Source organism: Ptychodera flava, chromosome 2, assembly GCF_041260155.1.
Source record: "Ptychodera flava strain L36383 chromosome 2, AS_Pfla_20210202, whole genome shotgun sequence".
Lineage (NCBI taxonomy): Eukaryota > Metazoa > Hemichordata > Enteropneusta > Ptychoderidae > Ptychodera > Ptychodera flava.
Window position 1 is genome coordinate 26667458 of NC_091929.1, and position 13786 is coordinate 26681243.

The following is a 13786-nucleotide window of genomic DNA, read 5'->3' on the forward strand; positions in this document are numbered from 1 at the left end:
TCACAACCCCCATCTCTGGTTGCCAGGGATACCAAGGATTGCAAATGGTACTTTCATGTTGTGCTGTATGTTTTTCTGACTCCACAATCCCTGGGTGAGGATTACAAAAACTCTGAGCTTTAAACTGGATCATGTTCTATCAGGGCACCAAATTCTACTTGCAGCTTTCGACGATCGAGTAGCCAGACTTTACGATAATATAACAAAATACAATACAATGCCCTATTTAATACTTGTACACTGTCAAGAAACACATGAAATTTGTGGCACATCATATCGAAAAATCAGCATAATGTTATTCGGGTCAATGTTCCCAGTGGTTTCTTGCTTTTGTCAAATCTCTGTAAGAAATTACCAAAGATTCAAATTCTCACGTCTGTGTTGATAATACTCAATCTGCGTTGCTGCTCATCTTGGATAGAAAGTGCACTGGGCTCGGAAGAAGAATTTTTACATTTGATGGCTCGTATGTCAGCACAAGTATCACAACGTCCTAGAGGTCATTTACTTACACTATTTTATGAAAAACAACTTGATATTTAAAACTTCCAGCCAACATGTCCTGCATTTCCAAAATAAATCTCCTGGAATATCTGCATATGTGAGTGGTCTAAGTAGTGTATTCTTAACCATTCCAAAATAATAGCAAGCTTACTGCTTAGGCTTGAAAGTGCCTTGGTGACAGATATTAGGACTCTAGTGTAAACTTTATATTCTTTTTACCAACCCCTTTTGTTTGCTCATTTTGAAGCTTAGGGAGTAAATAAAGTTTCCATTCGCTTGGTAGACTCTAGTATTGTGAAATTCAGAAATTTTATTTCCCCCATAGAGATATATGGCGGCCATTTTGAATTGTAAATATTGGGTAATTTGTTTTTCTGGTACTAAATTTTGCGCAGTGACCCCAAATTGTATTCTTGATTTTGAAAGATAATGGTTTGAATTTCTATAAAAATGGGAAAGTTTAAGCAAAAGTTCAAGCTTTTATTTTTAAGGCGCCAACTACCTTAAACCAATTTTTTCAAATTTTTGCAAGTCTACGGGGGGTATGTGCTAGATGTTCGTCCCTGTTCTTGTATTTTTAAGTTTTGATGAAATTTTAAGTACAGTTGATGTACTGTTGATGTCATCAGTTTTACGAGCTCTGGCACTCTATCTGCAAAGTCTAGCTGTTAGCCTGTACTACAAATATTCCATGAAATTAATAATACAATGTGCCTTATTTGCTGCCTCGGCAAATTTCTTCTCACAAAACAATAAAAAAACAAGTTTCTTCAGGATCCTACATTGTCATATCATCTTTTAAGTGAGACGGTATGTAACTGTAAGTACCGTAAAAACCCTAATAATTTGACCACTTTATTAATTCGACCACCCTATTGTTTTCTCAAAATGTACTTTTATTTTACCCATATCAATTTGACCACAGATGGAAATTAGGACTTTCTCAGTCTTTAGTAATTTGACCAACCAATCATGACAAGCTGTTTTGAACATTTTATTTTCAAAAAAAAAAAAAAAAAAAAAAAAAATTTCAGGAAATTTACCTTTATATGTTTCATTCATCCAGGATGGTAAGCTTATCACTTATAAACTGTCAAAAAAGTTGAAATCCCTAATAATTCCACCATTAAAATTATTTTGGCTTTGTTAATTTTCTAATAGTTCAAATATTTAAAATTATTTTTGTCGGGTCGAATTAATAAGGTTTTTACGGTAAATCAAATAAAAATGTTTCCAATGGACTGGCTGGCCATTGTCAAAGTATCAGCTTTGCATTGATGCGTCTGATCCAAATACATAATGAGAAACGGCAAATCAATATTTACGTGATAATTACAAATTTCTGTACTGAAATTTTAGCCAGTAATTGTTTGGATGGAAAGTATTAAAAATGAAATCCTAGACTTTTGTTTGTCTTTGCCAAACAACATTTTATAGGGATATTCCTCTTGGTGTAATTGAGTCTGCTATTTTATATGTGTACTGCAGTAATGTCAACTTCTGTTCGTCTTTGTTTTCCATGAAAATTACCGGTACATCTGTTGGAACAGTTTATCACCTTGAATATCCTTCCTTTGTTATGTAACAAAAGTCAACCAGACAAACAGAGAAACCTGAATTTCAAAAGAATTAAGGATAGAATTTCGTTCATTAGGCCGATGAGAAATATGAGAAATGAATTACGATACTTTGATAAGATTAAAATCTCTGAATTGTGACAAAAGCAAATTTGTTTTTTTTGGAGGACTGTTGTGTTTTAAGGAAATTGAGGGTTGTTTGATATGTTGACAGAAATGAAACACTTCACGAATTGTTGTTATAATGAGTACAGGGAGGGTAATTGCAAATACTGTAGTGGCCATTTTTGGAGTCCCAGTTTGGTAAAAGTCTGAATCACAAATATTCTTCAATCTCATCACCTTTTTTTTGCGGTTACTCAGGAAGTTACTCGAAGTATGCTATCTCGGTGATTTGCCAGTCTTTAGTCTCTTAGTGGACTGTATTTCGTTGAATCACAGAAACCTCAAACAGTCCATGCAGACAACATAATTATAAAAAGAACATGGCCAGCTATTGCGAAGTCTTACAGTAGCCTTGAGGGCTAGATCACAGATGAACAAAGCAAAACGTGAAGCCAGATTCCTCACTTAGGCAACGAAAGATGCAATTCTGTTTGTCTCGTCGATACAGACGTGGTTTCTATTAAAGCTTCCTGCTGCCGAGTAGAAGCTGTGACCCCAGGTTGAAGGCAGTGAGGCAGATACCCAGTGATTCGCCAAACCTGAATTATCGGAACGTATCAGAAATTGTCAGATATACAAGAGTTTGGCTGTAGCTGTGCTACAGAACAGACAGATATCTTTGCTCTGAAATCCCTATCAAATGAGAATACCGATATGTACTATGTGTTAGCCTAGGTCATTTTGCAGTCAATGTCACTTTGACTTATAGTCATGCTGCCAGCACTGTCTGTCTGTCTCTGTCTGTCTGTCTGTCGCTCTCTGTCTGTCTCTCTCTCTGTCTCTCTCCCTGTCTCTCTCTCATATTCCATTGTGTACTGGTACTCCTTTTACCTTAAATCGTCACTTTCATACTTTCATGTTGCCATGGTTACTAACATTTCTCCTGCAGTGTTTCTGGGATACAGGTCCAGAAATGAATCAGAAACAATAAGGGTGTAAAAGTAGGACATCTTTAGAGAAAGGTCAGTGAGTGTACAAATGTCTTAAAATTGTATCGACCTTTTCACCTCCATGGTTTGAACCAATCCCATTGTTTTCTATTGTAAAGTTGGACCTCTAGATAGGGAAATGGGGGTGATAGGGTTATACACATTAAAGTGGAAAGAGACAAATTAAGTCATTCTTGTCCTCTCTGGAATTAGAGTTCAAAATTAACAAGATGAATAAGCTCTCTCTCTCTCTCTCTCTCTCTCTCTCTCTCTTTCTCTCTCTCTCGCTCTCTCTCTCTCAGCAGTTTCTTGGCAACCATTAATGCCTTATGCTATATCTTCTCAGTCGATGCATCCTTTAAAAATGCATCAACTTGCCTTGGACTTCTTCCATTCCTTTTCATGGCGGATCTATACTACGGCTTTCAATTGAAATCCTCAGATACAAGAAAGCTTACTTGTGCAAGAAATATACCGTAGAACATGTCAGAGAAGTGCAGAAATAAACATGTATCACAGGGCCCCAGTATTTAAAAAGCATTTCAAAAACGCTCTCAAATTCTGTGTTCAGTACATGTTAACGTGTAGGAGAATAATCTACCATTGACTGCTGCTCATAGCCTCAGGAAATCCTTTGCAGTGATGGTTTTGTGGGCCGGTCAATATTATGTCAGAAAGTACATGAAATATATTAATTGTAAAATTTCATAAGAGCAAAGTTGCTTGAATTAAGACAAGATTATACGGTCAATATATAAAATTAAAAAAAAATACAGAATAAATGAAGGATGAAGATATGATTTTGTGAAAGTTGTTCTTAATGGGATTTTTAAAGGCTGCCTAAAGGAAATGTGTAGAAATCTGGCATTAGGGACTGGAGGGTGTTTTCTACAGAGATTAGAGTACAAGCGTTTGTAGGTAGGAGTCAGATGGTGTTAGTGACTGATATTAGAGAAAACCGGGTTATCATGTGTTTTTCTTATCTTTAGCCGTAGAAAGTGCCGTGAATAGCATAAGGCCATAATCTGATTATCTTGGCCTTTTAAGAAAGTAGTGCAGGGTGGGTGAAAAAGTGCAAGTTTGACGCAGATTGCTTTTGTGTTTATTGAGATGTAAAATGCAGGGAACTACTTCCGATGAGAAGCGTTTTAAACACGGGAATGAATATCCGTCACAAAAGATAAGAAATTAATGAAGGAAAAGAGAAATGATACCATGGCAGATTTGCATTAAATCAAAGTATTTGTGTATCATTCTTCCTCCAAAAATATTGAAGATCATGTCGTGCTATGTGTGTTGATGTAGATGTTTGAATTTTACAAAGTTCTCTAAAAAAATCCATTTTTGTCTTCAAATCTGATTTTGATCAGCTAAAATGGTGTACAAACAGTTGGTTTTATATCAAAGTTTGTAAAACTGCTTTAACACGGTGATATTATAATTTTGAGAAATGTCAGGTGGTTTGGAGCACCCCTCCCTGTTCCTAAATGTATCGGTCCAACTATAGCTTTGAAAAGAGTGGAGTTGTTCCAAGTGGCAGGGTCGTGAGTGGGGTGAAATAAGAAACAAATAAGGTTTCTGGCATTTTTCAAAGCAAGTACAAAAAAAGCAATCCCTCGGATGACTTCAATTCTGTGAGGTGGAACTTGATACTATTCAAAGATGCCTTGCAGACTTTTTAACTTTCTCAAACTTGTCGTCTTCAATGAGAAACACCAACATGTCTGTGAGCAGCACCTATTTCTGCCCTCTCCAGCATGAAATCATTGATGAATCTAAATTTTGGGCAGGTGTTGACATAACTAGATTTATCTTGCGACAGGTAAATACCCATGGTTAAGCATTAGGAGTAAATTTGATAAAGTTATCCTCTCATTATAGCTCACAGATGTTCCATCTTTGTGTAAATTTAGCTTCAAAACCAGATTGCTTTGAAAAAATTTTTCTAAAAAAACCCTCAAGCTGAGGAATTATTGCCCCAATATAGTTGCCTAATATTTTGTAGCAATATACTGTTGCAAGCATTTGGCCTGAAAAGTGTACCTTGCAGTTATTCTGTGTCAGCAGAGGATGGTAGAGCTGTCCGACCTAACAACATATCCCTTCATTGCCCATAGAGGGCAGCATTCATTTCTGTCTCACAGCTGTACGCATTCCTGGGAGCCAAACATGTGAATCCAAGTGAAATTTGGCAACCAACCTTTTAAATAATCATGCAACATAAAAGTGAAGGCAGGTTACAGTACAAACTGTCAGCCTTGACACGAATTGAATAGAATTTATTTCCTTTATCTCTTCGTTTGAATTCTCTATTGGAAATTCTGATGTCTCGGGAGTCCAATTAAACAAGAATCCGTGCTGATGTAGTTCTGTTTTCAGATTTCTGTTTTGTCCCTGTTTGCATTTCTCATACTTCCAATCAGTATAAAGATCTTGACTCCGGTGAACATCGTTCTTCATGGCTCCCTTTGCACATAGGTGGAGATTTTTGTACGAGATTTTTCCCCCTTTGTGTTATTTTATTCCGATATGGAACTCCACTGTCGCTATCTGCTTGAAGAAGTCATGTACAAATACATCAGGTGTTGTATTGATTTGCTTGCTGTGTTTTGTCAGATGTCCCTACCTGCTTTTCAGGAAAAATCTGTCATTGATAACATCAACTGTATGCCATGACTGTACACATGATGAAATCTGTAGTTTTTATAGACAATTTTTTACCTCTTACGTTCTCTGTTCAGAAACAAGGCCACAAAAAAAAGAAGATTTATCGTCAGTCAGTGCATAACGTTCTCAAACTGCGAACTGGATGCAATTCACACAGGGAAAATTTGAGGCAGTGTTGCCTAGACTGAAGGATTCGTGGATTACTCGCATGTACATTCTGTAATCCCCTACCGACTGCACTGAGGGATTATGGGATTGGAAAGCATCTTTCAGCAATGATTCTTTCCATCTGTGTGTATCCTTACAATAGATAACAACAGAAAAACAAAAAAAAGTAAATTGACAAACCTCCGACTCAAAACTCATAGAGCTCAGTCAAGAAAATTTTGAGAAATTCCAAAATTTAACCAGAGAGTTCCAACATCGTAAAAGTTGCGTGTCACTCCGACCTGCATCTTCAAACATGTATAGAAAATGGTGTGTTACACTTTCACAAAATAATTGAAAAGGTGCCAGTCCCCATGTCTCGTAAATTATTGACAATAGCAGCCTGCTGTGTTTGAAAATCAGTGATTTGTCCATGGGTAATCCCAGAACGAACAGAAGATTAAGTGTACATATTGAAACAAGATATCTTAAAGGAATCGAGTTTACAGAATGAAACAATGTGCGCTGCCTCTGATTTTATACATAATTCACCATTTTATCATTTTCTTGTATGCAATTACATGTTTCCAGTTAAGCCAACTGTTATCAGTGTTAGCTCGACACAGAGCACCGGTACGTGGGCGTTGTGCCTTTATCTGAAAAATTCGTTTGAAATCTTTGCACATGATGATGAAAGATTGATGCACCACCCTGGTCGAGAAAAGCGCAAGGCTTAAAATAGTGCTATACGTGAAAGTGAAAGAATTTCTGATCTTCAATCAAAAACTGAAAAAGGGTTGATGCAAAACTTTTGAATTTCACTGTGCGTCCTCACATGAAGGTTTGTGACTTGTAAGAACAGTGTAAACAGTTAATACACATCTTCAGGACATGTTTCCGGGAAGTTAGGGGTTGACCACTTGATTTTTTGGGGGGAGCTAAAGGAAATGGGTGGTAAAAAAAAATTTTTTCAACCATCCTGGCAGCAAATATTTTTTCCAAAGGTTACCTTGAAACAAACTTTTGTCCATTAGAGTCAAGGTAAGTTTTTTTTCAACAAAAACCAAAATCACTGGTTGGCAGATTTATGGTATCGCGCGCGCAACACAATAAATTACCCACAGCTCTGTCTGATTTTCACCAATGAAGGTTGCTCTCCTAAAAATTTTTCTGCTCTGCATATTAGCAGTAATGGAAAGCATGTAAAACTTGTTTGATAATATTTAGTGAAAGTGCCTTTAGTTTAGATATTTCTGTAAAAATTTTTGAAATTATCATTAAATTACCATTGAAGTCACATTTTTGCAGGTACCTTTGGGATGCAAGTTCTGACCAACTGAAGGGATCATTCTCTGAGAAAAGTTAGCATAGAAATTTCTTTCGTCAATTCCATAGGAAAAAAGACAATTTTGCCCCTGCCCACTGGGCAAACATTTTTTTTCCCCGATTAATGGCCAGCAAAACTTTTTTTCAAAATTACACCCCCCCAATCAAATTGGCCACCCCTAACAGAAATTCTCTCTTCCCATATGGTTCACTCCTTATCTGTTCTAATCGTGGTGGAAAGGTTTGTCTGATTCATATCCGTGATGATTAAAAGATTAATCCTGTTGTGAGGACGTTTCACTTTGTATGTGACACTCAATTTTGTGAATTATTTGGGTTTTGGTCTTTTTAGGTCATGGTAAAATGACTCATCTTTTTTGTAAGAGATTAAACAAGAGCAATTTCTCTGTTGTTTGGCCTAGCGCCTTCGCAAGTCAAATCTACTTGCCTTTAGCGTTGCCATTGTAGAACGTTAATGACTCACCATTTCTTGTATGATTAAAAAAGTGTCAAGCTATCAACTGACTTGAATTGAATCTTTCAGGGTTTCTTCCTGTGTTTAGAGTGGTAATAGCAGCTTGTGGCAAAATGAATCATTAAGTTCTTGTAAGATTAAAAAAGTGCAAATCTATTAACTGTCTTTGTACGAAACCTGACAAGTTTCAGCTTGAACATAGAGTTAATGATTGGTTTATACAACACAATAACTTTTCAGTACTTGAAAGATTAAAAAAGTGGATTGCTTCAGTTTTGAGTGCACACTACCATTCTGCTCAATTCAATGATCACATGACTGACAGTACATCACAGGTCAGTATAAAATATAGGGCACTACTTTCGCAGTGCACTTGATTAAATCAAGTGCAAGCTCGTAAAAGTACTCAGAACAAATTCTTGTAAAGTGTCGGACACTTAAAATAATTGTTCTTGAAATTCAGTATCTGTGGCAATCAGGAAATGTGTTGAATACCATTGAATTTTTCAAATGCACTCAGAAAGAACCAAATCTGCTTATCTATTAAAAGTCCCGCACGTTTTATGGAAGTTTTTATTTCAAAAGAGCAATCAAGGTGTCTGAATCTTTGTCAAAAACAATTAAGGTAATATGCACCTCGAAAGTGAAAGACTTAAACTTTGGCCGAGTTACACGAGGCAACTCGTTGAGCAACGCGACGAGCAACACGACAGGCAACGCGAGTTGCCCGCCGTGTTGCTTCGTTTGTATGATATCGTCGCGTCGCCCGAGGTGGTCAGGCGACGTCGCCCGGAAAACCGGCATGTCGGTTTTTCAGGCGACGCGTCGCCCGTCGCTTGGACGAGTTGCCCCGTGTACACACACCGTCGCGTTGCCTGAAGAAACCTTTTACCTCTACTCATGCGCAGAGCAGTGATCCTGTTTGCGCTCATCGATTGTAACTTGTTAGTACATATAAATTTACAAAACTCGAACAGGAAATATACTATAAACTGTAAAAAAAACAGCAACCAATCAATATGTCAATAAATCAATAAATCTATAGACAAATCAAAAAAATATCCACCCTCTCTATCAATTCTACTTCAATCTTCGGTAAACTGGTGAATAACCGCTTCAATATTAGATAAACTGCTGAATGATAATTTCTCCTGAGGAGCCATCAATATTCTCCGTTGTCCTTATATATGGACAGATATTTACACGTATCGAACGCATCGATCAGGTCGGGACGACACAGAGAATACAATCAGCCTGACGAAAGACAATGTGGAAGTAAAACTTTCTGACTAATATGTCCCCACGTCATCGTGATATAAGTATTTTCCTCTTAGCCCTTAGGCCTACATAAAAAAATGTCAATATATTTTCTTAAACCAAAGAATGAATCAATTAATCGAAATTATTTCATCCCTAATTTACCGACGAGCACATGCTCCAATAGATTGTACACCAAAACGGACAATTTGCGAGATGTTTTGCGAAACGACAAATGTAACTATCAAGTGTCATTTTGCTCGCGCCTATACACCAGGTCATTCTCACCATGAGGAGGGATTACTACTAAAGAGAACAAAAATGGCCTTTTTCAAGGCAGTTAAGTGGAGGCGGTAGCAATGGCGGTAACCATAAACAAAATTGCGAAACGTTTTCCCAATTTCACAGAATTTCACACGGTTCAGATTTTTGGAAAAGTGTCTGTCCTTCAACTGAATGTTAGTAAATCCGAAGCACTATGGCTCGGTTTATGGAAAAATAGACGCGACACCTCGGCTGGTTTGAAATTGGAATCTTCATCAAAAAATTATTAGGGATTTACTTTGGTTACGACCGTTTAAGACTTCTACTTAATTGGGAGAAAAAAAATCGAAAGGCTTAAGACCGTTTTGAAACTTTGGTCAAAGCGTAAGCTAAGTCTGTATGGTAAAATCACTATCATCCAATTAGTAGCTCTTCTAAAACTGTTTTACGTATTGTTAATTCTTGGTGCTTTTGATGAACTTTTGAAGCCGATCAATCAAGCAATTGTCAAGTTTTTTATGGAATAATGGGCCTGACAGAATAAAAAGACTCACATTGCTTGGAACTTACGAACGTGGAAGGCTCAAGATGCCCGACATCTTTGCCCTCCATGATGCATTCTATGCTTCATGGATTCGTAGACTGTGCGATTCAACGATCGCTCGCTGGTAAGCTGAAATTGCTAGAATATGACCTATTGTACGACAATATTCTGTACCCGTTAACCTTAACCATGAGCTGATAATTTGCATTTTAATAACTTAATATATTTTTATTAATTCAAATTTTATTCGGAGCGTATTTCAAAGTTCCCCAGAATAAAATATGCCATCATTCACACGATTGTCACTTCGGGTTACGTGTTACAAGAACTTTTGGTAAACCTAAAAATATCTAAGTTATTTTTTTATTTATTTAAAAACTATGTCCTTATTTGGTGCATTAATGATGACTGATACGCATATTCCAGGACGGGCTTTAATCGATACGTGACCGATATTTCTGTCATTGAACGCATTTGACGACACCCGTCCCTAAACACTGCACCATTGCATCGCACCATGATCTGTCACAAAGTATTCATCATTTTTGTGTTGCAGAACAGCTAATACTCATGGCTTTTACATGTCTGAAATGCACCGAAAATGCCACAAAATGACACCATTTCAATAGCCAAATTTTCAAGTTTCTACAATGGAAGGCCGCGGCCGGCGTGACCACCCTCCTCATGACCACAAGCTAGCCTTTTTACAGTGTCGCGAAAAAGTTGATTTTGAAATTTCTCATTCTGATTTGAGCTTATTGCTGTTTCACTTTGCCGTAAAATTTTAATCTTTAGATAAAATTAAATCACATCATTGTCAATACAGAGAATTTGAGACGTTATTGCATTCCCCAGATAATTACTGATAAAATATCCAAATGTCTCGTATTGTGGCCTCAGATGTTTTATAAATTCCCTGGTAATGCCAAAACTATCAACCAAAAATAGTGTACCCCTTCCAGGACCATCATGGACTCAAGTAAACTTTTCACTCCATAGTGTACTCGGTTTTGTATCGTACATTATTTTGTACAAAGTTTTCTTTCGTCCATTATGGCCCGGGAGGGGGAATACCATTTTCCCGTTAATATTGAATTATTAATAATTCTTAGAAAATAATAATTATCACTTTCATATATTGTGATATGTTTTGGCATTAAAATCAAGACGGGAGGTTCATGAATTTAGAGGAAGGCCACAATTTCGTATGCAAGTTTGGAGGAGAGTCACCATTTTCAAGGCAACCAGCAATCGCACCACCCTGCTTCTGTTAATTCTGTCCTTACCCTATGTTACCAATCAAGCATACCCGTGAAGCCATCTCGACATGACAATCATGTCTCTATAAGAATATTCGAAATAATTCTAGCTGTACAATTATTTAGTTGGAGTTTTTATATGTTGATTATCACGACACATCTAGTAAGATTTTTCGAAAATATCCTTCATTAATCCGATCTGTAGATTATTTAGTAGGAGTTTCCTTTAATTCGACGATTTGAAATATTACTATTTTTGTGGTCGAGTCATATTGCGGTTTGCCACGATCTAGAGAACCGTTTTGATAATGGGCCGCCACGTCCGCTCTTCAAGCATGCGCACCATAATCTTTTGTAAGGAAACTAGCGACAAGTTCCCTAACGAGTTGCCTCGTGTAACTGTTCCAGTCGCGTCGCTTGATGCGTTGCCTACCGCGTTGCTCGTCGTGTTGCTCGGCGAGTTGCCTCGTGTAACTCGGCCTTTAAACTTTTGCTCAAACTTTCAACTATTCTCTTACACAAATCAAGAATAAAAATCAGGGGTCACCGTGCAAACTTTGGTACTAGAGAGACAAATAACTTGTGATTTCTCGATATTTGAAATCCAAAATGGCCGACATCTTGGTGTTAACTTTATGGGAAAAACTAAGACAGTGAAAACTTTTCTTTCGCCAAGAGCTTCAAAATGAGACCCCACAAGTGGTAGGTCAGAAGAAAATTGATAAAATTTGAAGGCCTGAATTTCTGTCCCCGAGGTGCGTTCTACCTTAAATTAGAAAAACAAGCGAATGTGGACCGAAACTTGAGGTACTTGGAGGGTAGAGAGAAGAAGAGCCACAGTTTAGCAAGACTGGAGAATACTGGACCCAGCTAAGCTTCAGTGAAATATAATATTGTCTTAGGGGGTCTGTTGGTATACATTCGCCTTAGACAAGCACTGATTCTACCATGAGAATGCTGTTCAGAGTTTATCAGGTGGTACCAGAATTGCATTCATCAGGCCATTTAAAGAAAATTCTTTGTTTGCCGTCCTTGGAATTTTGAAAAACCTACCAGCCAGCCAGGGAAAAAACAAACACAGACAAAAAACGCAAGTGTATTAATATTGACTCAATTTTTAGTTTGTATCTTTTGGAAAAATAATAGTTTTATTTGTAATAGTGTTAACATTGTGTTTGTTTTCTTAATTTTCTCTGAAAACCTACCAGCATGCAGACAGCAAACAAAGAATTTTATTTTAAGTGCCTAATACATTCAGTGATGGCTGTGTATAAACAGTGTAATACTGGGTATTCAACGTGCTTTTGGAAACATGACAGAAATTGTTATTGATATGCTGAACAGAATACTTTAAGAAATTGTGAAAAGTTTACTGGGTGTTTGATGCTATATGCCTCAAGGACTAATTCAATTTCAGAAAAGTGTGATAATGAAAACACTCAAAGGGCATTTTCCTGTGGTTCAGAAGAGATTCCTTGCACCGTTTTCTGATGTAATTTGCTGTGAGAAATAATTGAATACATCACGATGCGTCTAACACATTACTTCAGCAAATTGTTTCCGTTGAAGAAATAAAAATTTCCTTATAAATGCCAAGTACGTCCCATGAACTTTGTATATGATAACATTCAAAATTTACTGGAAAGACTATCCCTTTAGGCGTAAGTGAAATTGGTCATCAAAATCCTGACGTTAAATTTGTGAAATTAAAAGAGGTTTACACAAATCCAATCAAGCTACCGGTAATATCGTTATTTGTGCAAGACCTTGACATTGAGCTTGACCAAGTTGACCCACGTTGTCACTCTGAAAAGTTTGTGAATTTGCTGCAGATGTGAACGGATGTTCGATGTAGCCAGGGATTAGATAGCTGTCGCAAGACAGGAAATAAATTAATTTATCAAGAGAATATTCATTCTGAGCCAATCATCAAATGTCAACAACCTACACCTTGGGATTTTTTTTTGTCATTTTATGTCAAACTCATCATATTCTGTTCAATATACTTTATAAATGAGATTTTTGGTTTGGTCTCACTTTCAAATTGGTCAAATAATTTAAGTACCAGTGTTTCGATTTTTGGTTTGACCACGATAACTGGAAACAAGAAACCATGGTTGGACATGTCGACCGGTCAAACTGATGTACATGTACATGTACCTAATTTGCCTAGCTATTCCCCAAAAGAATTTGCTAGTTATTTGAAAAAAAAAAAAATTGTCCCCTACCATTGGTTCAAAGAGCAGGTTGTATGGTGTAGAATATTTTGACAAAGTTATAAATATAAACTCAATGGAAGGCTTGTCTCCAGTGGCTACTGGTAGTTTTTCTCTCACTTGAGCATTCCGTGATTGAATTAGCTTCCATGGCCTGAGGAAGTCCAGGAGACACGGTGTATTCCGAAGAGGGTTTCCCTGTCTGACAGCTCATTATCAGATGTTTACGCTTTTGAATTTTCAGACAGGATGCCCCCAAGGAAATAATCTGTCCGTGGTTTATTTCTCGTTATTCCATATTGGTGTGCTTCTTGCGTAATCTTAAAAATCTAAAAAAACTCTAAATCTGAAAGAAGGTCTGAGTTTTAGAAGAAGCATTCATCAAAGCAAGGATATCTGTAGACTGAAAGATCCGTCACTCGAGGGCGCTGTCTATGCTCCCCCCTGACCCCTCAA

At 37.1% G+C, this 13786-nt stretch overlaps 1 protein-coding gene across 2 annotated transcripts in view; it reads left to right on the plus strand.

The window, feature by feature from the left end:
- LOC139118017 (potassium voltage-gated channel subfamily KQT member 1-like) overlaps positions 1 to 13786 on the plus strand; it is a 134234-nt gene that overhangs the window by 97989 nt on the left and 22459 nt on the right. The gene's annotated exons all lie outside the window — the stretch shown is intronic.